Source organism: Plectrocnemia conspersa, unplaced genomic scaffold (assembly GCF_051122295.1).
Source record: "Plectrocnemia conspersa isolate PC_06_02 unplaced genomic scaffold, ASM5112229v1 ptg000002l, whole genome shotgun sequence".
Classification (NCBI taxonomy): Eukaryota; Metazoa; Arthropoda; class Insecta; order Trichoptera; family Polycentropodidae; genus Plectrocnemia; species Plectrocnemia conspersa.
In genome coordinates this window covers 2871572-2897039 of record NW_028277166.1, presented here as the reverse complement: position 1 = coordinate 2897039, position 25468 = coordinate 2871572, and the positions used below count along the sequence as shown (strand labels likewise).

At 29.6% G+C, this 25468-nt stretch overlaps 1 protein-coding gene across 28 annotated transcripts in view; it reads left to right on the top strand.

The window, feature by feature from the left end:
• Positions 1–25468, top strand: part of pHCl-1 (pH-sensitive chloride channel 1) — a 206309-nt gene that overhangs the window by 145590 nt on the left and 35251 nt on the right. For 17 of the 28 annotated variants that reach the window (XM_088205184.1, XM_088205176.1, XM_088205161.1 and 14 more), the window contains exon 3: positions 2170–2285. The gene's annotated coding sequence lies outside the window, so the exon portion shown is untranslated. Of the gene's footprint in view, positions 1–2169; positions 2286–16181; positions 16208–25468 lie in introns of all 28 variants that reach the window. The other 11 variants (XM_088205185.1, XM_088205163.1, XM_088205159.1 and 8 more) reach the window with 1 other exon arrangement.

Genomic DNA, 25468 nt, shown 5'->3' with positions numbered 1-25468 from the left:
TAATTTTATATGAGAATAATAAATATAAAATTAATCAATTATATATTCCATGGGTAATAAATAAAGAAAACTTTGGGTAATTTATATTCCGTACATGTAGATACTAATTCAAGTCACATAGTTCAACTTTGTTCGACAGTTAGACATTTAGTGGTCTTGTTTATCTTATCCTGTTAATTTTTAAGTTAAAGCTACTTATTTGTGTAATTATTGTATACACTTAAAGTTTTCGTAGTATTATCTGCGTCTGAAGAATTTCCTAGTTTTTAAAGTTTAAATTTAATTCTAGATTTTGGCCATTGTAGCTTTGTCAGGATTAACAGAAAGAGTGAAGCTGCTACTTTTTTTGTTAATGTTCAGCAAAGTTTCATAAGAACGCAAAATGTTCAAATTCGAAAAATATGAGGTGAAAGTTATTGTCAAAAGTAAATTCCTAATGAAGTTTGTCTGCGTGTGGTTTTATAAATTTCCGGGTATTATTATAAATATTTATTTCCACCTGCTTTTGTTTCATAATATATGCGTTACATGACCGTTAGAGTTCGACCAGATGAAGATTTGCCAATGGAAAAAAATGCCGATTCTGACCACGCGCTTGTTAACTGTTGATATCCATATTTATTCCACGTACTTCATTATAAAAAAATATTATTATGATGCCACTATAAAGACAGACTTAAACCTAGTCTATTAATATTTGTGTAATTAAGCTATTATTATGAATAATAATAAATATTAGTAAGACTTTTAAAAGCAGTAATATAATATTATTTAATAGATATCATAGACTGATACAATACAGTCAAATAATAGTAATGAATTAAATATAAATTAAAATTGGCATTAAGAATCAACCATAATAACATGTTTATTTAATTACTTTTATTTTATATTTAATATCTTATGAATGCATAATTATACACTTTATCGCATAATTAAATCAGTTAGTCAAATACAATTCAAAATGGCTGCCGGACTAAACGTCAGACGAGGTGTTATTTTTAATTTTGGCCATAACGCCTAAAATACCGCATTGTTATAAAAATTAAAAACGAGTCATACGTTATAATTTACCGTTTAATTAATAAAGCAACGGCCTTCACCGTATTACGATATGACTTAATGGAGCGCCATATAAATATTAATAACGTGTCTGAGTGCATTTCCACATTTACGGCGCACGACTCTTTCATTTTTTAATCCCCTGTATACACGTATTTACACAACACAGTGTGTCACGTAAATACATATTGCGGAACATAATGAACTATGCTATACATATATAAAGCCTACTTGTGATGATCGCTATCTATAGATAATCTTTATTAAACCTCTATTGCTTTGACACGTGAACAATACGAGTGCAATAATTAACCTTGAAAATATTTTTATAGCGTTCGGTATTACCCAAAATAAAATCTTAACAACTTTTTAAGTTATTTTTATATTATATATATATATATAAATCGGTGAGGCATAAATTTATACCTCAACTCACCTTAAAATGTATTGTGATTTTATCATGTTCATTATTACCCCGCGTGTCATATTCCTTCCCAACGCGTCATAATTTGTTTATCAAGCGATGCGAATGAAACGTTGTGTTGAGGGTTAATCTTAATAACAGTCGACTTGGCTCAATTATTGTCGAACGTGCACATGAAGGAGCAATTAGGTTAAGAAAACACTATAACTTTTGAGGTTTACCCCCCTTTGTGTTGAGTTCTCCGTCAGAAAGCGTCAGAAAGCTTACACTGTAGCTAGATTTAACACTAACAAAGTAGGTTTAACACTTTTTGATACAATTTCTTATCCTGTTTTATTAGACCACAACTTGTCTTTAGTTCATTTAAATTGTTGATTTAACAAAAATAAGTGTAAAATCTAATAATTACTGTAATAATATATTTTAAAAAGTATAAAAACAAAAATAAATGTATACATAGAAGTTAAAACAGTAGCTACAAACTTCTCTATGACGGCAATTAAGTTTTCACCATGACAACTTAAACTTTATATTCGTCCACTAGATACTTCTGCCAGATGGTTGTTCATCGATGCTATGAATATAAATCAAATAGCATTGATGACAATACGCATCCTTGTCACACACCTGTATGGATTAAATATAGAATAATAAATTTTAATCACTTATATTTATTGTTTCAGATCTCGCTGTACCGCGCAGAATGGCGATCGTCAGGGGCGGGCAGTGGACCGCGTGAGTTCGGAGGCCGCGGATTGCGCGCCTCTGACCCGCGCACATATTAAACACCAACAGAAAGGTAATAACGCTGTCCCGCTGTCCAATACGAACGCACACACATAATAGAGCACGTATCTCGAAAGGCGACTACGGCGTAGTCTTCTGGCTACGCCACAATTAACTCGCGCAATGCGGTCGAATACGTGGGGGCTCGATGAAAACGTCGATAGGGGCGCAATATAGACGTTGGTGTCGGAAATGAACGATTGCACCCCATCGGCTAACAATTATTGTTCAATTAGGGCTGCCGCATGACAAACATTACTGCAATGTGTCAGGGGGCAACGGGTTGGAAAATGGCTACGATGACAGCAAAGCAATAGCGGCTGTCATAAGAGCATATCATGATATTGTTCATTCTGAGCGAGTGGCTCTTTAGTCGTTTATGGCTACCACTATTATAACATCTTTTTTATTGAGATATATATCGTTCAGAAAATACATTTTTTCAATCACTATTTCGATGATTAACAACATGGATTTTAAGCTACGCTTTTTAATATCGCCTACCTTTGGAGATTAATGACAATCTCGTGTATAATACCTATTCACAATTACTTGTACGTGAATATTTTAAGGAATGTCTATTTTTCACTTTTACATAATAGCTTCATTAGAAACGCGCTTCAATAAATTGTTTACTAATAAATTTAATACTGTAATTATTAAATTTTAATGTAGCATTTTAATGATGTTTCTGAGGCTCAAAATAAATTTTATCTGTCGGTAATCTAATCTGTAACTACCCTACTAATAGAATGGTAACAAACGCATAGGTATACCTGCTTTTATGAATAATATATTTAACAACGACTAATTTCTTTTATGGAAATAGCCCCGGGATAAGACGAAACAGAAACCTTGGTTGTGTTGCAAAATCAAACGTGCAAATGATAAATCTGAATTTAGCGAAATAAATTTGACTTCTGTACCAAATGATATAGGTCATTAAATAGGCAATCTTACTCTTATTATAAATACAAAATTACATGAAGTAGAAAATTTTTTTATAAATAATGAAAATATTTTTTTAATGGTTACCTCAATTAATAAAAAAACCTTTAAATTCATATAATTTTTTCATGTTCTTCAAAAACGTATTATATAATTTTTTCATACCTTATTTAACAAAGCTCTTATTAACATGTAGCTAAGCTTTACCAATATAAGCCTGAAGCCTAATTTCTAATAAGACCCAATGCAATTAAGTAATTTTTTGTGGTTAACAGATATATTTTATCTACAAAATCGATTTTGACTGACAAACCCTAATTTTCATGGCAAAACCTTACCCTTAAGATCGGTCTTTTATTAATGTTTTTTAAGGAATTTGGATCCGATAAATTTATACAATAAAATGCCGTATAACTTGATTGAGATCAAATTTAAGATATATTAAAATAATAAGCGGTTTTAATTTTCAATTTTCCATGACAATAATTGGTACAATATCTTAATGTGATTAGTATGATAAGTGCTATTTCATAGTAAATCCATAGTTTAGTTGTGATTTCACAAGTAGATGAAAGGTACTGAATATGAGACACTTTTTGGAAAACTGTTTCAGAAACAAAATAACATTTTTTCACAAATAACAATTATTTACGAACATTCAATAAAAATACAGCAATATACTAAATAAATTTAGAATATATTCGGTTTTATGTCATCCTTCTTATTTTTCCGTTTTTTAAAAATGTATCCTAATATGAGATAGTATTTTATATTATAATATGTCTTGATAGGTAGATAGGTATTTTTTTAATATTATGTATTAAAAATAATAAAAGCATAATAAAGTTTAATTTTATTTATAATTTTAAAAAAATACAGAAGTAAATAAGATTAAAGATTTTATTTGATTTTTTACCATATTTTTCATAGAAAAACATTTCCATCATTGTCTTTAAAATCTGAATCGTCGTTTATAATTAATTCAGTTTCAGAAAAAGTATATGATGAAGATAGAAATTTAGTCTTTTTCCTTTGCTAATTTTTCGTTTTACTATTTTTAAAGCGATTCTTTAAATTGTTTTTTATATGGTGAAAAGTTATTAAATTTGCTGACCCAGCTTCTGACTTTTCAAAGGACTTAAATGAGTTGGTAATATCACTTGACGGTTAGTTGAACTTTGATTAGAGCACCCTAGCTGTGGTTCCAAATTAGTAGTTAAAGTTACCGACGATACATTTTAAATGTACCGATTAATATTCTCTTCGGACGAGACAGGCAACATATGAAGGTTAAATTCTATGAGTCGAGTGTGGTAGCAAACAAATTATTTGTACATGGTTGTGTCGAGACAATTCAATAACATCTATGTTTCTCGTGTGCAAATAATGCCCGTCTAAAACTTCTGAAGGCTTTTGTAAAATTCATGAAATACTTCAACCTCTAAATACTCTGCCACACAATAAGAGAAGGAATTTTAATTTCATCCACGTGAGATGATTATTTAATTTTATCCATTTTTTATTCAAAAATATCGAAAAACGATAAGCATTTTCTTGAGAAAATCCATTAGCTTGAGCTGCTGATATTCCTTGTAGAGTTTGGTTTCCTTTTAATATTAAAAAGAGCCCAAATTTATAGAGCTATGAATTCAAAGGTTGATACAAAAACGCTCATATTTATTACTAAGGGTTGTTTTTTTAGAGGTATAAAACTTAAGAATTAAATAAAACACATAAAAATTATGGTAATGGCCAGGATTGTAAAATTGGCCATCTCGCAGTAGCTCCCATTATTATATTATATTAACTAGATGACACGATATAAATTTTATATGTTTATAAAATAAATACTGGAACTTCTTATCGATACAAAAAATCATTTTCAGCCTGGATTTTCCGCATTCTAGCATGTGGCGTCGCTCCACACGCGTGTAGCTTTAACATCTGCATTTGACGTCATCAACTCTGGGGGTTGTTGCAGCGTGCAACAGCGAACGGGGTTGTTGCATGCGCTAACTAGACCGGATATCGATTCAGTGACCCGAAACGTCACGCGGCCGCCGGAAGTGCGGCGGAAATCCCCGGGACGGACACGCGACTCCAGGGTCACATTTTCCCAAGAAGCTTAACGCACGATCAGTTTGTGGCATTTGAGAATGCAAATCGTTTGAGTTTATGCTAATGCTTGACATTGAAACTAATTTTACTTCATAATAAGTACCCTAACCTAACCTAACCTAATAGCAAAATGGATACTGATCATGGTTTTTATGCCATTTGAATATTTTGGTAATATCAAATTTGGTTCAATAATAATTTTCGTTTAACCCTTAGAACCCCAAAGGCATCTATGTCATGCTAAATATAATCCCATTTAATAATTAATAAAATAAATAATTTAAATTAATTAAATGTTATTGTTATGATTTTATTTAAGTAAAAATCATTTAGTTTTATTAATTTGTCTAGAATTGATTTCTTATTCGCTAATTAAATAAATTAATTAATTATTTTATAGTATGTGTTATCATACTTTATATTGTACATGGAATGGTCATGTTTTTTTTTATTAATTTATTTAGCTTAGTAGCTTATTTTCACATCAAACAAATTTTAACTAAACATACATATAATATATAACATAAACAGAAAATAAAATTTATTTCTTAATGCACGAAGGTGTTTTTTAAATTCATTTAAATTCACGTAAATATTGTGTATAGTTTGTCATTGTGCTAAAAGCTAGCCATACACGCGCGGATCTGTCCGTCGCGGATGCCTGGCTGACAAAAGACACAGATTTGTCTGTCCGCCATCTGTCTGCTGTCCGTGTGCAAAACGAACGGATCGGTATTTTTGTTCAAATTTGTCTTTAACGTGATTTTATGCTTCAGGCCATTTCCGCTGGCCTTTATTAATTTTCACCAAAGTTACCACTATCTGTCAAAATAATATAAGATTTGTCAGACGAGAATTGGACAATACTTTGGAATTACCTATGGACATTTGCTTTAAATATAATACAATAAATTAAATTTATAATAAAAACTGAATATTAAATTTGTTCAATAAAAGATTAACTGTTTTAGCATACTTTTTTGACAGTTTCCCGCAGTAGAAAATCGCTCTTCTTACATATGGAATATATTCTTGTTCTAGTCCTTGAGCAGTACTTCGTGTTTTTAGTCTTGCTTCTAAAAGTGTTTTACGAGATTTATTTAATTGCAGAATTAAATTTTATGTTACCGACCTAAGTGTGTTGATTTTTATGTTATACCATTAAATCATCATTTTTATGCGTAAATTGTTAATTTGCACTACGCCGTATGTCTAGCTTTAAAATGATATCAAATTTACTTAAAACACCACTTTCAAAACCATAGCTACGCATATCTTAACTCTTTAAAACATCGTTAACGTCGCGTGACGCGAGCTTTGGAAAGCCGTTAATAATCGCTCGTACAGCAATCGATCACGTGACATAGCGATTCACGAAATTAGCCGGCATCGATCGATATCTGATAGCCATTCAGACCTATTTATGGCCCACTGGCACAATACATTCATGCATACTTTATACCCCGAGACGAAAATTTATCGACCACTCGCATATGAAGTATAAAGTAGATTTTTTTTAATATTGACACCTTCTTGATTGCGGTCCAAATTGAAGCTCTCTTGAAGTTCCGGTTCCTTTGACTCCGGTGTGAATGTTCAAGCATGTGTCAGACGAAGTGTAGAAGGAGAAATCCTCAGACGAACTGTCTGAGAGGGAAAGTAATTACTGGCAGACTGTTAAATTTTGTGGTCCGCCCTTTTCGGTGGGATGAGCAATTATACAAGGGTGGGGAATTTCTTTGAAATAAATTGCCGTTGGTTGATAATGTTCATTGCAAACGGTTGCGCGCGTTATTCTCTTGAGTCTAGACGATAAATATGTATTCCCATACGACTAATGGCGCGTATTTTAATTTATTAAGTGATCTACCACTGTGTTTAATTTTGAACAAAAAAATTTTTTTTCTTTAACGGTTAAAACCCTTTGGCTCTTTTTTGATTATAAAGTGCGTTAATCCTTTTAATTGAAAATAGTAAGTGTTTTAGTTGATAAACCTAAATTGTTTGATAGTATTTTATATTTTATTACTTTTCAAAAGTCTATCGACAAAAGTAATAATAAACTGATCCTATGTAAAGTTTTTCTTCTAAAGAACACTTTTATATTCACTGAAATTCTATATAAAATAGCTTAGTACTTTTGTATTTTATTAAAGTTGATATTACACGCCAGATTATTAAATAATAGAACATACATTCGATTTATTAATGTTACTTTTTTTTATTTTAAAGGTTTATAATGGTATTATGAGATCGCATCTGAGTTGTATACATAAATTCCCATTAGTATCCTTAACCCAGAGCTCTAGGCTCACATTAATTAAGGGGCACCGTCTGCTAGGGTAAGGTAATTCGATATTTCTGAAAAATTTAATTCGTTAGAAAGTCTCAATGTGACTTTCTTTTGAGCTTAACCAGAACAAGTAGCTTCGTGGAATATTTAAGTGTACGTTAAAAATACATTTTTTAACGTTTGCAGACAAATATGTCTTAAAATAATAATACCTCGACAGTTGAGGATTTTTTTATTTGAGCAATTTAATGGAATATTTAAATATTTTATATTTTTTTAAATACAATAGAATTAATAAATAAAATTAAATATATTCTTGTATTACTAATAATGAATGATTAAGGTATTAAGTAAATATAATTGTGAATAATTTTATAGAGAATGAAAACTATAGTTATATAATAATATTTATTTGCTAAGATATTTGTCTATTAGTTGTATCAAACATTAGGTATTTTGTAGTTTCTTATGTAAACATATTGCTTTATAATGTAAATAAAATATTTTACTAGAATAATGGTATCAGTGCTTCTAAGCAATCCACAAGATTTTATTATAAACTTTTATGATCTTGTATTAATAAAAACTTAGATAGTCTAGTATTTATTTTAGTGATAAAATGTGTAACCTTTTAGATTTTTTTTTTAATAAATGATTTTATATCAGAGCATATATATTTTTTATAAGCTCCTGTGCTCATTTTAATTGTGCTATGAATTTCAATAAAAATATCGATAAAAATGTATTTTTATATACTACATATATATATCTATAGTATTATCGGTTATTAAAAACTATTTTTAAGTATTTTTCATATTTTTTTCCACTAAACAAAAATGATTTTACGTACATTAAAAATATCAACCTACTAAAAAATTGTTTAATAATTTCTAAATAGAGAGTCTTGTAAGGTTTTTTTCCTTATAAAATAGTTAATAATAGCTCAAAGCAAAATTAGGGCCGTAGGTTGAATTATAAATTTCTTGGAAACTATAGGTATTTAGGGCTTCAGTTGCAGCGATGCTTTAAAAGTTAGCGCATTGTCGTAAATTAATATAACTTCTATGGTAACTATACTTTTTTTTAACAATATAATAATATAGACATAATGTTTGAAGTCATGGGATTGTCTTTATATCACTTACTGATATAAAGATTATCCAAGGTCCGGTTGACATATAGTTTTTTGACTTTTTTATCACTATAAGATGTGCGGTCAAATAATGGTGCTCAAATAATGATTTTATGTACTTATTCCATTTATCTTTTTTCACTCAAGCTAAGTAATATTTTTCTCTTTGTCTTCGTGTTTTTTTTATTTTTAATGTTAAATATATTCGTCGTGTTTTTATTACAAATTTTCCATTACGCATTTTTTTTATTTATACAATCTTCTTTAGCTTCTTTCATTTTTTTAAGACGATGAAAATTATTGTGTTTAATCTGATTCGTGTCTTTTATTTTCCTACGATCATTCATTAGTTGTAAAATTTTCTCCATCATCAATGTTTCCCATTTCGAATTTATTTCTTCTTCTATGTTCAGCCCCTATTTGTTGATCATTGCATCAAATCAAATTCAAATGCAAATCAAGATCAAATTCATTTGCAAATTCAATTAGTATTTATTGGTCCTTTAAAAGTTGTTAGTCTAATTTTGTTTTAGTTATTAGTTTTTGTATACTTTTATTTATATAAGCAACAAGAAGATTGTATGTAATTAGAAGCTGCATCTGCACCGGAAATAGATTTTGCTGCTTTAAATATGTTTTTAAATCTCTTAATAAATAATATAAAATCAATTTGGTTACGCATAATATTATCTTTGCAATTTGAATGTGGTAATAGAGATGAGTAAGTCTTCTTCATGGCAAAATTGAATTAGCCACTCTCCTCTTTCATTTCTTAGTCCGAAAAATCCTGTTGTTTCCGACTTTTCCATTGAAATCAGCAATTATTTATTATATACATACACAAGTGTATATAATGAGGATATAAAAAACATTATTTTATGCTGTGTTAAAAAGATAATAATAACTAACATGTCAGTCTAAACTCTACATGAAACTTATTCTCAGTATACACGTGATTTATAAACATCATAAAAGTTTAACGATTAATTTAGAAATCAGCCAAACATAATATTATATTTTATGAACAGATTAAAGCAAACACCATAACCGTTTATATTCGCATAAAAACATTTGCTCATAGTATTAAAAAATGGTATAAAATTATGTAAACTGTTATGATTTTTTGTTATAGTTCACTTTGTGTATAACTACGTTCATTATGGAATTTCTCAAATATCGCCAATTTTTCTTTTATCATATTTTACTGCCGTCGATATGAAACGACATTCTATTATGTTCTTTTTCAATTTTATTTTGCATACTAACATTGAATTGTCGATGGAAACCGCAAACATCCGCAACGTCGACATTTCCATATTGCGAACGAAACGTTATAAAAGAGGCAACGCAAAAAATCTGAACCGACTATGAATTTGCATTCGAATCTGTCAACGGAAAACCGTTGTAAAAAATCTGTCAGATTTATTTTAATTGACAATATACCAGCTAAATGAATATAAATTAAACGACATGGATTAACCATTCCGATATTATTTAATATAAAGTCTCTTCTGTGTGTCTGTAAATAAATATTTAATACATTTTTACTCAGCTTTATATTTTAACTGAATTGTATTTTTATTCAAGTTCAGCAATGTACGATTTTTTTTATATGTTTATAAAAGTTTCACACTCGTGTTTGTGATTACCTTCTTAAGATTAAGTCATATTTTAGTGCAACAGTATATTTATATATATATTTTATAATTTTATTATCGCATAAAATAAATAGTTTTGCATTTTTGTCACGAATCAAAGATTATGATAATAAATTGCCATGGAATAATTATACAAATTACCGCAAAATATTTTATACTACACACAATATAATAAATTAATACTTGCAGTATTGAGAGTTACAATACTCATTAGTCATACGTGCTAAGTTTAATTATTAGTAATGAGTTATGATGTTATATGATATTATATAATCCAGTTAAACGTAATAATTGCTCGTGTTACGATAAATCAAATTTACTATACAATAGACTATTTGTTTTTAAAAGTGGTTGTAAGGGATGATATTATCGTTAGATAATTGCAATACACTTCCATAGCAAGTGAGTGTATTTTATATTAATGGTCAATAAAAGTGTAACTTTTGAGTTTTTGCAATAATATTATTATATATACATCTGAATCAGTGAATTTACGAGATTTTCTAATCCTTAATTCAGGACGAAAATTTTTTAAGTATAACCGTGATTTTGATTTTTTTAAATATTTTTAATTACATTTTTTAAATAATATATCATACGCCTAAAATTGTTATCGATCAAAGTATGCTGATACGCTGCAATTTTCTGATAGTAACCGTTATTGCAGCGCAGGTAGAAACAAAAACAACACACAATCGTATTTTCGTGCTAAGTATATGACTTTCTTCTTGTGACTCAGCTCTAGCACGCGCGAATGTATGTCTGTAAAAAATTGTAAACCCTCGCGTTCACTGTGCAGTGTGTTCAGTCTCATAAAACTAATTGATTTGTGTTTTTATTATTTCATTTAAATATATTTTGTTTGTTGTCTGCTTAAACAAAAAATATTCCGTTACTAATTTGCGTTCATTTTCTTTCATAAGCTTTTGTAAAGCACTTGCAACCTTTCTAAACAAATACACTAAAAGGTTAGTACAAAAATGTAAATACGGTGCATACATATACCAAGCATTCCCGGAATGCAATCGATGATATTTTTAGCGGTTTTGAATCTACCCCTACGCAGTGTAAAAAAAATATAGATTAGACGATTCACAGTAGTGTTATAAGATTTGTAATACACAAAAAAGTCTGGTTTTATCCCAAATCATAGACATTAATCAGGTGATCAAAGATTCTAAGTATAGTAGGACTTTTGCCTATTCTTATGGGTTTATTATATATTATACGAATTTCAGATCTACTGTTACGTAGTCATACAATTTATTATTCTACCAATTCTTAGTGATGACTTAGTTAAGACACTGGCGTAATAATTTTTTTCTTTATACATTTTAAGATTGAACTCGCACCAAGTGAAGCTACACCGAATCGACCGAGACGATCCTTTTTTTTACCGTCTGATTTCACTTTCATTTTTATTGCATATGAATATTATTATGTGTCATTTTTTTATTTTTTTATTATACATACAAAAAATATTTAAATTAGGACTAAAAAATTAGTTGATCTACAAAAGGAACTAGTGCCCGTTACATATTGCTACAGACAGTGATTATCTATTTAAAATAACTTATGCGTCAAATGGACTTAACTTTACAAGCTCGAAAATCAATGTTATTCAAATTGCTTATATAAAAGTTCTCCTGAAATAATGTACGAGCAAACTTGTACGTTATAAATCTCTTGATTCGCTATCTTGTTTCAAAATTACAGCTGTTCAAAACAATCGTAGCTGTAAAAAAGTAAACATATGTTTTAGTCGCGGTAGTTTCACTACTTTTTTTTTTTAATACATCAAGGTCGTAAATAATTTACCAAAACCAGAATGTTCTTAACAGTGACGTTCAAACTTCGTATGAGCAAAATAAATATCATTTGTTTCAAAAGTAGTTTTTTAATAATAATATATTTTATTAATAATAATGATTATTTTTTAACAGCACAAATATCGATAAATAAAAACTATTATATTATAATAATAAAAAAATATGTTCGTTTAGAAAAAAGTTTTTTTACCCCTGAAGCAATGTCCTACAGCCCATTAAAAATAAATCTAATTATTATGATTACGTTAAATTCGGTAGTTCTCACTGAAGTAGTAAAAGCTTTTCATATTGAATTATACCAACCACTCACACAACCTTACTTTTTTCTTGAACAATTCTCTTCTGGGTGTAAAAATATATACTCTCTTCGGTGGTCGTTTTTGTGTAATGTACACAATCTATTTTCCCGATTTTTAGAATCCCGATCTTTTCCAGAGGGCAAAACTCCACTTTAAACTAAGTCTATTCATTCATCTATGTAATATTTCAAGTTTATGGAAACATCTTTAACGCTCGATTAGATAATACTTATTACTTAGATCGGTCATTTATCTTTACATATTTCACTTTTACTGCAATGGAACGATCAGTGCTGAACATATCTTACAATGAGATATTTCTATAAAGGTCCGTGTTATGTATGGTAGTTATTATGTAAGTTATTAGAGCTCGAATAAATTTCTAGTTATAAAAAATAAATTTGCACTGCCCAGTATTCGTTAATAGTCTACGTCGCTTCGCTTTTTTTCTAAATTTACTTTGTGTACACTTCAATTACGTCGGGCCGAGGCGATGTTTAATTTTGAAAGAGCCGTTCATATCGGTGCCAAGACATATTGTTTGGACACTCACTTATGTATAACCGGGATATTCCGGGAATCGAATTTCCCGGATGACGCCCGAGACTTGACTCGATTTACACAAATTTCCGGCTGGCTCTCAGCTCGGTTTTACTTCCACGAAAGCTCATTCCATGCCGTAATATATACTACGCCATCCGCTGCATTGTATTAATTATAATTGCCTTATCCGGGACGGATGCATTTCAAAATAAATTGAAAATTTAAAGCAGCGTTTACTAAATGAGGTTTTGTGATATAAAATTATAAAATGTATTCGGAAAACATTTTTTTCTGTATTTATTAATATATATTTTACAGTTTATTATCTTATCCACACGTTTAAAACATAACTTAATGATGTGGTACATTGTTAAATCGAACGATCATAATCGCTTAATCCCGTGCTTCCACTTCTATAGAAGATTCTTCGCAGCTTTTCCGCTTATCACATCGTGCCATTATTTTTTCTGACATTAATTTGTTTATGCTGTGAATGGGATGAGTTCAATCCAAAATATTTGCGTCGTAAATTCATATATATACGTATACGTCAACGTCGGTCGCAGGCGGATTTGGTTACAACGAAAGAATTAGTGTGGTGTAATTGAATTCGCAAAGTTTACACGCGCGTAATTCGATTTTGAGTCTGTTCCTATTTTGACACGCGCGCGTGTGTGTCAGTGTGTCACGTCACGTGCCTGAAGCGTTTCGCTGTCGTGTGTTGTGTGACTGATCAAATTGTTGGTTTGGTGTGACGTTAAATAACAAAATAATCGCTATATTCAAGAGCTATAAGGGAAGAATATCCGTTTTAGTATCCTTTATTCTAGGATTTTTAAGATACAATTTATTACTCTATGTAGCGTATATGCAATTTAAAAGATGCTGTCAACACTAGCTCTAGAAAGTCGTGATTGCGACCCTTATTTTTCACTGTCAGCGCTCGATAATGCCACATCCAGATACAAAGATGTTTTTAGCGATAGCTATCAGGAGCAAGGACAATTTATTTGTGATTGTGCATATATTTTTAAGTGTGCGTAAATATTTATTGATATAAATCAACATTCCGTGTGCTTTTTTGATAATATAAGGTATATTGAAGTGGGTGTGTATCAGGCGCGTACGATGAGATACTTTCCCTTTCGCTCGCACCCGTGTTGAGTGACGAGAGTGAGTGAGAGATACGGGCGTGTTCCGCGGTGTGTATATCAGCGCTGAGAAATGCAGGACCCGATTTATTTTAGTGAAATGAATGAATGAAATAATATTTTTTTAATATTTTTGGAACGAGTCGAGGCAAAATTATTTCGCAATTTTATATAACAGCAGATTTCAAAAATGCCAAAAAAGACAGTCGTACACAAAAAAACGTCATTTAAGTTTATTGTTATTATTTACTGTTAATGATCTATGAATGTTTGGGTCTTGATCGCTTGTTATCCATCGGTTAATGGAGATGTAAACAGATTTTTTTTAATACTCCAATGCAATTTTAATACTAATTACACTGTATAAATTATTTGATTAAGTAATTATTATATATTATAGATTTATAAGTAGTAACAAATTTTTATTCTTAACTTTCGTAAATAGAAAATTATAAAAAACTTCATTTAAAATGATATGATGCTTTAAGTTCATAAGGTTACTGCTTTTCTTTTTCATTGACTTATAGTAGATATACATTTTTTCTGTCAACAATATATTGAGACGAGTGAGCCCTTTCACGTGCTATTACGATTAATAAATTCATATATTAAAATAATACTAAGCTCGCAAAACAAAAGTGGTTCTGAAATATTTCTTTGCAATTTTTATCCATTTACTTTCGCTTCATCGCAAAATTAAATCTTGTCTGTGGACTTTAAAATTTATATATTATGACTAAAATTAAATTTTTCTTAATTACCACGAAATGATTAAAAAATATTTTTAATAAAATACATTACTACTATAATAAAAATAACAATTACATTAAAAAGAAAACGAATTCAATATAATATATGCATCATAATTAGTAAACCAAGTAATTATTTTATTTATTAAAAAAAAAAATATTTAATGATTTTTAAAGCGATCTAAATTTCATTAATTATTTATTTTTAACGTGATTAGAACAACAGATTAAAAATGTATATGACTTAACAGATATTTTATTTTTTCTATTAAGAACACATTTTTTGTCTCAAGTGCTCTGATTTTATAAAATTACTGTAATTATTATTTTTCCACAAAAGATTAATTGTGTTGATGCTCGTTGTTCTGTAGTTATTCAACAGTTCATAGGTAACCCAAAGCTCCTTCTCTTCAACTCTTGGCAATATTTTTGGTCAGTAGTCCATACACTACCGTCCTTTTTTCATAATTATTCGATGGTTACCGTTGAATATGCTTCTATTTCAGATTGAATTGCTATTTCATCTTCCAAGTTGCGTGGTTCACTTCAAGGCTCATCTTTAAAATCAAAAACAACATTATTAGCTTTCAAAACCATCTCTTGCATTTTCTGATATTCATTATATCGCCATAAATTGCACAAATGATTTTTGTAACAGCTGATGCTTTTCTTTTTATATGAAATTCATACGATATGCAGCTCTACAGATATTTTTCTAAAAGACATATTTTCCCAAGTACCCCTAATCAGATAAAAATTTATTTTTCTTGTCATTAAACAAATATCAACTAAAGCCTTAACAAAAAAAATCGTATTTACTACTTAACAGTCCGAAGTTAACTATTTTCAAAAAATGATTTTGAAAAATTTTTTGTTTACCTTGCTTCACTCAAAAATCGTGATTTTTTTTTTTAAAAGTCTGACCATACAATATGAAATAACCACGTAATTGAAATTATTTTATTAAAATGATTAGGATTTTTAATGTTGTACAAGCTTAAAAAATAAAATCTAGTATCTTTATCAAAACTTATAGACTAATATAATATATTAAAAAAAAAGATATACCCATTAATAAGATTTGATTATAACTTCATAAAAATACAATAACACGATTTATATGTAAAATTATTCGCTAATCTAAATTAGTTATTATTATTTTTATAACATGTATATTTTTTTGTTACAGTTGAATTTACCCATCATACAAATTATGTGCGTTATTTTTATATAAATTATGTAATTTATAATTTCTTCAATAAAAATTGTTTATTAATATAATCTTTAATAACAATTAACAACCTGTTTTATAAAAGACAGATAATAACTAGCTTTTTTTAATTTGTGTGCCGAATTAATGTATAATTGTAACTAATAAAATAAACATATAACAGTACAATTGTTATAGTTGTTTAACATACATAATATTGTGAAAAAATACATATTTCATTTGTGTAAATTAAAATTTTATTAAATATATTTAATTTTAATATTGATTAAGTAATGTAATGAAATTTTAAAATATAAAATCATAAATCCCAATAAATACAATATTTCATCCATAAAGTTACCGAAACTACAATTTAGTTATGAAAACCGATAAACTTTTATTACGGTATGTAAATCAATATATTATATATTTGTATATTTTTTTCGGGATCGGGAAATATATTTTTCCAATGGCTATTCTAATAAGCTTTCGCGTATCGTATACGTTATATAATAATATAAAAATATATACTCAAATTCTGAGTTATTCCGTATAGACATATATAATTTTCCAGTCCAATAAATCTGCAATTTTCTCTAGATATATATTTTTCGTGAGTTTGCGTGATCCGCAAACATTTCCAGAAGAAAAAATCCACCCAAGAATATAAAAAGATAACTAAGCACGAGTGGTTCTTCTAGGACGACTTCCGAAAAATCTTTATACGCTCTTTCAATTCCCAACACAAAAAAAAACTAACATGCAAAAGCTTCAAAATAAGACTTTGCAAGTAGCGTTTTATATATGTTTGCTTGTAAATACAAGTTTTTTGAATATATTTAATATTCACTTTGTTCAAACAAAAGGGAATGTACTTAAGCTTTTCGATAAAATCATAATATAGCCAGTAAATTATTTAAAGAACGCTTGGGATTCGTCTTGAGTTTGAAACTCATAAAAATCAGAAAAAGTCTTATCTTGAAGTTTTATTATATTATCCGAAGAGAAATTACGATTTTAATCGACGTAAAGGATTGCTTATACCTTTGCGTTTTAATCTCTGAATCGTATATTATTCTATATTGTTTTTTATCGTGTGTAAGGGTAGTTTTGTTAACACTCAAATATATTTTTAATGTGGTCAAGATAAAAATCACTCGTAATTGCAATGAATTTAATATTTAAAAAGCATGTGAAGCTTGACAATCTCTTTAAAGACAATTAATATTACATTATACAGCATTAGAAGTTTATAAAGTCTACTTTAACTCGAAGATCGTAAAAGATTTATGACTAGAAGTTATATAACAGCAGTAATAAAAATTACTTTTAATATCTTGGGTCAGTTTTTATTTATATTATTATCATGAAAAATATATAAATATAATATACATTTAAATCATAAGTCTAAATAGGTCAAGGCACTACAGATTAAGACTTTTGCCTCAACAACCTACCAGTTAATTTTCCAACCTTCAGTTAAATTGTATACATAGAAAATGTTAATATATTGAGCAAATGTACATAGGGGATGATTGATGTATTCTTTATTTAAATGAGATATGCTTTATAACGTAAACATAAAAATTTAATCTCGGCGTTATAAAACCAACCCTCTGAAAATTACATTTCCTACCCTTAATCGCAGGAAGCCGGACACGAAGTTGTTTTATTAAATAAATTATTCTTCCCTCGTCGACACTTTTGTTTGTCCAACACTTCAAAGACAAAGTTCGGGGACTTTGATTAATTCCCGCGGGCGAAAACCACAGACCCTCAAACTGCGAGGGCAATAAGCCTCACCGCACGCATGCAGGCACCTTTGTAAAGTTTACCATCTCATATCACTAAAATACCGCAGATGCGACCCACGTTCAGCAGGCTGATAAACAATTCAGAGGTTCTCAATATTATTATTTTTAAACTAAATTTAAATTTATAATTTAAGAGCTCTGTTTTAATGGATTCTTGGATATAGATGTGTAAATCCATGCATTGTTAGAGATATCTTGTGCCAATGCCAAATTGTCAACATCGGTGGTAGGACTCGCCCGTTGACGTCGACGTATCGGTATGCTACGCCACGTGTATTGATTCTTGAGTGCAATTGTTCATATTCCAGTACTTAAATGAATTCTTGATTAAATCTGAAGCACCTCTTTCGGGCTATATTAACCTGATTCATGTAAATATTTTTCTGAAGTCTCATTAATCTAGATAAGCATTCAGCTGGTCACTGTTTTTTATTTTTTTGATAATTTTAGAACTTATTTTAGATATTTTTTTATTTAGTGTTAGTTACAGCTCCTTTTTGTGTAGTGTCAATTAATTCGCTAGATGCGAAATCATCTGGACTCTTATTTATTAAATCGGGAGAAAAGTGTTAGTTGCAGCAATTCATCAGTGTTTTTAGAAAAGCAAAACATCCATTCCTATTCTCGATCCTCTGGTTTTAATGATTTAGAGTGGAACTAGACTCTTTGTTATTATCTAAAACATATATTATTCTAGTAAATAACGGCTTTAATTCGATAAATTTTAATGTCGTCATTTTGTAGAATATATAATCCGGTAATGTTGTGTTTGGTACCTATGAGATATGTATCAACCCTTGGCTAGACTTTTGACAGAATTCTCGTTGATTTCAAGCGAGAATCAAATTCGTAGTTTTAAATGAAATGTGGTAATAAAGTGATTCAGTGTAGCAGTTATCTTGCGATTAAAATAGTATACACTCTACAATTAGGGTGGAAGTCAAACGTAACATTCAGTCCTCAGTTTTTTGAACAATGTCGATTTTACTGTATCTCGATATGTAGAATCAAAAACAGTAAAAAAAATCGTAACGTCGTCATTCTATAGAATGTATATTCTGGGATGCTGCGTTGCATACCTGCTTAGGATAGATATGCATCGAACCTCACTTTTGCTTTAGTAGTTTAATGGACTAAGATATACAATATTGTTTGTTAACGCTAACAAAATATAAAAAAGCGCACGGTCGAAATCGGCACCATACCTTTCTAACTGCTTAGTAAATAATGACGCTTTTGAAAAACTACAATAATAAAAATAAAATTTTAATATCGATGTGTTCCTAAGATATGCTTACTTATACGGAAAATTTACGTTAGCTTAGAAAATATTCGCGATTTTATTTTTTTTAATAAAAAAAATATTTTATCGTCAAAATGTTAATATAAGTTTAACGTAAACTTGTCGGTATCTGATTTGATAATACTAATTAATCAGCTTTTTTAGACCTTTTTAGTAAGTTTTGCAATGATATGCTATGCATTATTTTTTTTAAATATATGTTAAATGTTATGTTAAAATGAAAACTATTAAAAAGCAAAATGTCCATGCTAATTTAGCTGTGGTTTAAAAATGGGATAATATTTTTAAATAATAAACAATTAATTTATCATTACTAATTAGTAAATTATCATAATACAGGTTCATTTTAAAATGTATATATATCTTTTAAATACAGTAAATTCAGTTAAAATATTTAACAAAAATCTAAAATTAGTGTTCAATATTTAAATATACATAAGTATTTAAAAACAACAAGAATAATGTTTTGATATTATTTATGTCTCGTAGTATTAAATAAGCCACTATATTTTTGACGGTTAAGGGCAAAAAAGGATATTAACGCATAAAAAGCGTGCAATCAGAATCGGCATAATATCTTTCCAACTGCTTAGTAAATAATTTAATTAAAATTTTAATATCAATGTGTTCCTAAGATATATTTACTTATAGGGAAAATATACACTAGCTAGGAAAATATTCGCAATTTTATTTTTTTCAATATTTTTTTTATTTCTTAGTACTAAAGTTAATATAAGCTTAAGGTGAACTTGTTGATTTGTATTTTGATAATGTCAAATTTACCTTAAAGTTAGAACTAGTGAATTAAATATGAAAAATAGTCAAAAGCACAAAACATGCTCATCAAATAAATATTGCTTTTGGTGTTAGTAATGTTAAACAGCGTATGTTTTATTGAGGACGAAAGGCTTTAAGATGAATATTTTCTTGATAACAATTCGATAGCTTTCACTAAAGTTAGGATTTGTAATCTTACAATTCTTATCCACTTAAAATATCTGAGATTAGCAAAAAGCCTAACAAATGAGTGCCGCACGAACTTAAATAAAATTACATAAGTTCATAAGTTTGTTTTGAATTTTTCGTTCGGCATGTTTTACATTTTTTAATGTAATAGAAACCATATTTTTTCCAATCGTATAAACTGTATGTGTAACGTAAAGGAAATCTTTTAAGACAAAAAATGGTTCTACAAAATCATTTGCGAAACCAAAATTCACCAAATTAAAATTATATTGACTTTTGATGCTCTAGTCTCGGAGTTAAGAGTTTAAAAGTTAAGGGAGTTGAGCTTTAAAATATTGCCTCATCAAATCATCAGACATTTCTTTAAGCATTTGGACAACTTCTTACTAAAAAAATCTTCAACAACCAACCTATTAACCCTGTTTTGATAGATGCAGCTCTACAAACTGCATAAAATTTAATTTACATAACTGGTTTTGTCACAAAATACCAAAAAAATTATTTTCACAGCTTACAAGCACACAAATAATAATGGCGTCGGAACTGCACCCGGTCACATGACCGGAAGTTCGGCTTTTACACTACACGTACACAAAAGCGTTTGGGAAACGCAGTGTCGTGTTACGAAACCATTAAGCTTCCGACAAGGACACGGTCAAAAAAACGTGCACCCTGGAAGTTAACCTAATTTTTGGCCGACGACCCGGCGCACTCTAAAACGGCTTAACCCACACACACTCCCTAATAAAAACTTTCCAGACTGACATTTTCCCAGCCGATCAATCAAAAAGTTGAATGGTACAATTGAAATTAAAAACAATACATTCCATCAGCGACGCTAATTTAATTTCGGGATAGCTTTTCGCGAAACTCATCCTATTCATGGCGGATTTTCCACTTAGGATGTGAAATTTTACTTTATGTTTTTTTTTTTAATTCCCGAATTGCATATTTTAGAGGATAACTAAGTGTTCGAATATACAGATTTGGCACGCCAAGGAGATGTATTATACAAGAACAGAGTCTGGTTCCGCTCTGAATTATATAGTTTGGGCAAAAGATTGAAAACTGGAAAGAACGTCAAACCTACCTACATTCTTCAATGTTATATATACCAAAATACTGGCGAACTTAATGAGTGCGACAAGTACGTCTGTAAAGTATTTTTATCCAGACTAAAAAAACTATCATTATTGCAAAAATTTTAAGGCCACTTTCAAACTTGTAAATATTAATTTTTACTAAAAATCTCGTATGTCATCGCACGACAAATAATAATTTATTACAAAGATAAATCAAATATGTATATAATAAATCAAGAACATACTGTATCATAATATTATAACACATATTACAAAAGGAAGCTGCTTAGTTTTGCGGATAAAACTTTCACAACTTCCGACGTCTCGAGGCGTCAATGTCCATTATAACAACAAAGGTCCCCTCAAAATCGCCGGAAAGGTCTTGATTTATCTCACATGTCCCGTTAAATTCACCGAAAAGGGTTAAGGGCCGTTCGATAATGCTTTCGTTGCTTATTCATCGATCAATTGTATCGTAAGGCTGCGTGCTTACTACAATACAGGTCCGACGTATCCGGTCTTATCTAAAGGTTATCTATGCTGTGGTAAAGGCGGTGAATTTTTTGCCCATAACATTATATACGCCCGTGGGCAGCGACGTATTACCCTAATAGATCTGAGGGACGGGCCTTGTTCTTGCTATCGGCAAAAGTTCACATTGACGCAGATGTGTTAATGTTTTGGGCGGATTTCTGTGGGAAATCTTATGTAACTATAACAATACCGTATACGACATCTGATACAATTCAAACAATAAACATAAATTATATTATAATAATAACTTTTGTATTAAGATATCTATCTTTATGGATTCAAACATAGATATGAGTCTTAAATTCATCTTTTATTATCCATCAACGTGATTATGGTACTGCGATCCATAATGCATTTACCAATTTCGAGTACATAGATAAGAAATCAATACTATTCTACATATGATTAGAAAGTCGGTTATCTGTGCTTATTGAAAAGCTACTAATAAATATGCAGTGCTTTAATAACAATACTTGTTTAAGGGGCGTAGCCCTAGGGGTAGTTGCTCTCGCGGCCAATGAGACTCTTCGATGAATCCTATTCGATTGTTTATTAAGTTATAATTACAATTTTGACTATGGATCGGATGTATATTTTCGAAAGCGAATTTTTTGCTTGGCTCCAGACTTTTGAATTCTTCGGAAAGGGTTTGCATTGTAGTGATTGATTGCGTCCGTACCATTTAGTCACAAAAGGGATTCTCTTAACGACCCGTGTTGTGTGGTCAAAAGAAATCCCTCTTGTGCCATGATGTTTGTCTCATTGTTAAAGAACGTTTTTGGTCACGGTCATTAACAATGAGACAATCGCCCTTCTAAATGTGACTATATGTGTGGTCGCCACACTTGTAATAAGGTAGCACATATAATCGAAGTTTCTTTCTCTAACAACAACTTGCATAAGTTCCCATTAATCTGTACGTTTTTTTCTTACATTTGCATTAATGTTTAAATAATTTCACTAGTGCTTGTTAACAGTAGTCATATCAATGATGCTATTCAGTTAAAGATTTTATTTTTGTTTCGATATGTTTAACTCTAAATCAACAATCGCGCTGGAGATAAAATAATATCAGTTAATTTATATTATGCTTTATGAGTTGTTTCAACTCAGTCATAATGCGACAATATCTATAAAGCAATGTGCAGAGATACCATTAAATTTATAAAATGTCAAATGTGGTTCTAAAAATTTCGTTTCGGGAATTTTTCCATTAAATATTTATGTAAGGGTGGTAGTTAGTGAGGATATTAGGGCTTACCATATCAGTTCACAGACATTTAAATAGTTAGGAAAAGTGTTTATTTGCAGAATATGAGTATCTCATGCATTGTCTAAAATGGATCTCAATATGTAAATAATTAATGATTCTGGAACAGAAAGATTTATTTTTGAGTCGAATTTATATTAAAGATTAGAAGTGGATCCTCTACTTTAACACGCAACGTAAAAGGTAGTTATATGCTAATCAACCCCCAATTCTAACTCCGATAATATATTATTATGCATTTGATGGAATATGAATGGCATAATTCATTATAAGTTACTGGATTATAGGCAGATAATTACGACAGACACATAATGTACTCAGCTTATTAATTAAAAGCAACTCAGACTATAAAAAACCTTTCTTTAAAAATTAAAGAAGGATAATTTTATACCAAGATAGCACTCCCTTTTATGTATACAAGAAAATGTTAAAAAAATCATAAATTTGTCTCTTTTTTATTGAATTGTTTTGCATCTTACGTAAGATATAATATTTCAGTTTGACTTAACTTCATACTGCTTCTTTTCTATGATATTCATAGTCTGTATATATTACACAAATAGAACACTAAAATCAGATATAAAGCAAAACTCTCGTTGGTGAAAATGAAAGAGAATAATGCAAAAGTACTCGAAATACTTGAATTCTAAACGATTTAGTGATTTCGCAAATACACACCAATTCATAGAGAATTTCAAATGACGTCATAATTAAGTCACACCATAACTTATTCATGACTCTGCGCGTCTACTTTAAAATTTCAGCTCCTCGAGCACACACATACATACATACATAATACATAAATCCCGTGAAAGTACACGTGTCACGTGAAAGGGTCTTTTAAGTTTCGTCTATTCTTGCAACTGCCACTCCTTCAACTTCTGTCCTATTCTCGGCTAAAGTGTAATACACGTGTGTACACAAATTTGCGATTCCGGTTTCGCGTCAATAAAACGGCACAGTTTAGACCTTCTTTAACCCTTTTGCAGTGGCTGGGATTATACCTTAATATTTAATATTATTTCTTAATATTTATAAGTTGAGCAAATAAATAAATAAGTACGGAGATTCGTTAAGAAAGTGGTATCTCGTACGGATCATGCAAAGCAATTTTGACTTATGTTTTAAGAATGAGCAACCAAATTTGCTCGAAAGGTGTTGAATATTTAACAAAAACTTTGTCATAAAAAAATGCTAAGCAACTATCGAATAACACTTTATTACTTCACGCGCTTAAAAGCCAAGATAATAAAAGAACGTCAAATTTGATCAAATGTCAAGGTTCTATTATATTTCCTATTTTTTTTAATCTGGATTACGAACTCATATGATCAATAAAGAACATATATGTTACAGTGAATGTCTATTTTTATATATTTTCACTATTAGAAATATAATTTTACTAACTAAGCATTTTACTAACTGATTTATAATTTCCTTAGTCAATCAAACTTTATTATTACGCGAATGTTCAAAACATTTTGCTTTTAATGTGTAAAGTGTTGCCCTTCTGTCGTTGAAACTATATTTGCCAGTTGCGAAACATCTATTTGCTGTTTAAACCCGAACCTAAATAAATTGATTAAACCTAACTTAATCTAATGAAAGTTTAAAAACTTAAATTAGTTTTAAGATAATTCCTTTGAGTTAGGTTTAGCTTTAACATGTGATTTGACGCTCTATAATATTTTTGAAATTATATTTGGTAAGTTAAATCGGTGGGAGACCGATTTATTTGACCATTAAGGTAACACTGGCGTGACGGCATTCGAACATTTTGGTGGACCACGGAGTGCAACAGCCGGCGGAGCATCGTCCGCCGATCATTTGTATCATTATTAACCAACATGTAACATAATATAATAAATACTGCAGCGGCCCAATCTATGTAAAATTCCAACTAGTTACCATTCGTTTGCACATGTTCCGTATTTCCGTTTTATAACATATTTATAAAATTGTATTGTCTATGAAAAATATTAAAACCCTTTGTATCAAAAATAGACATTAGATTTCAATAACTTTGATTTAATAAACGATATAAACACGTCTGTTTAGTAAAAAAATACACGGAAATAAACCTTTCGCTGCTGTCAAATGAAAGTTTAGAGCAGCATTTAATTTCACTAGTACAAATATATAACTACCTGTGAAAATGTATTTCGATATAATGCTAGTGAAAATGTATTTATATTATTAATATACGTTTACTGTAACATTTATAATATAAAACTGTATACGTGTTGTGAATAAATAACTCTCACAGGTTGATACTAAGCTATGATTTTTTAACCAAA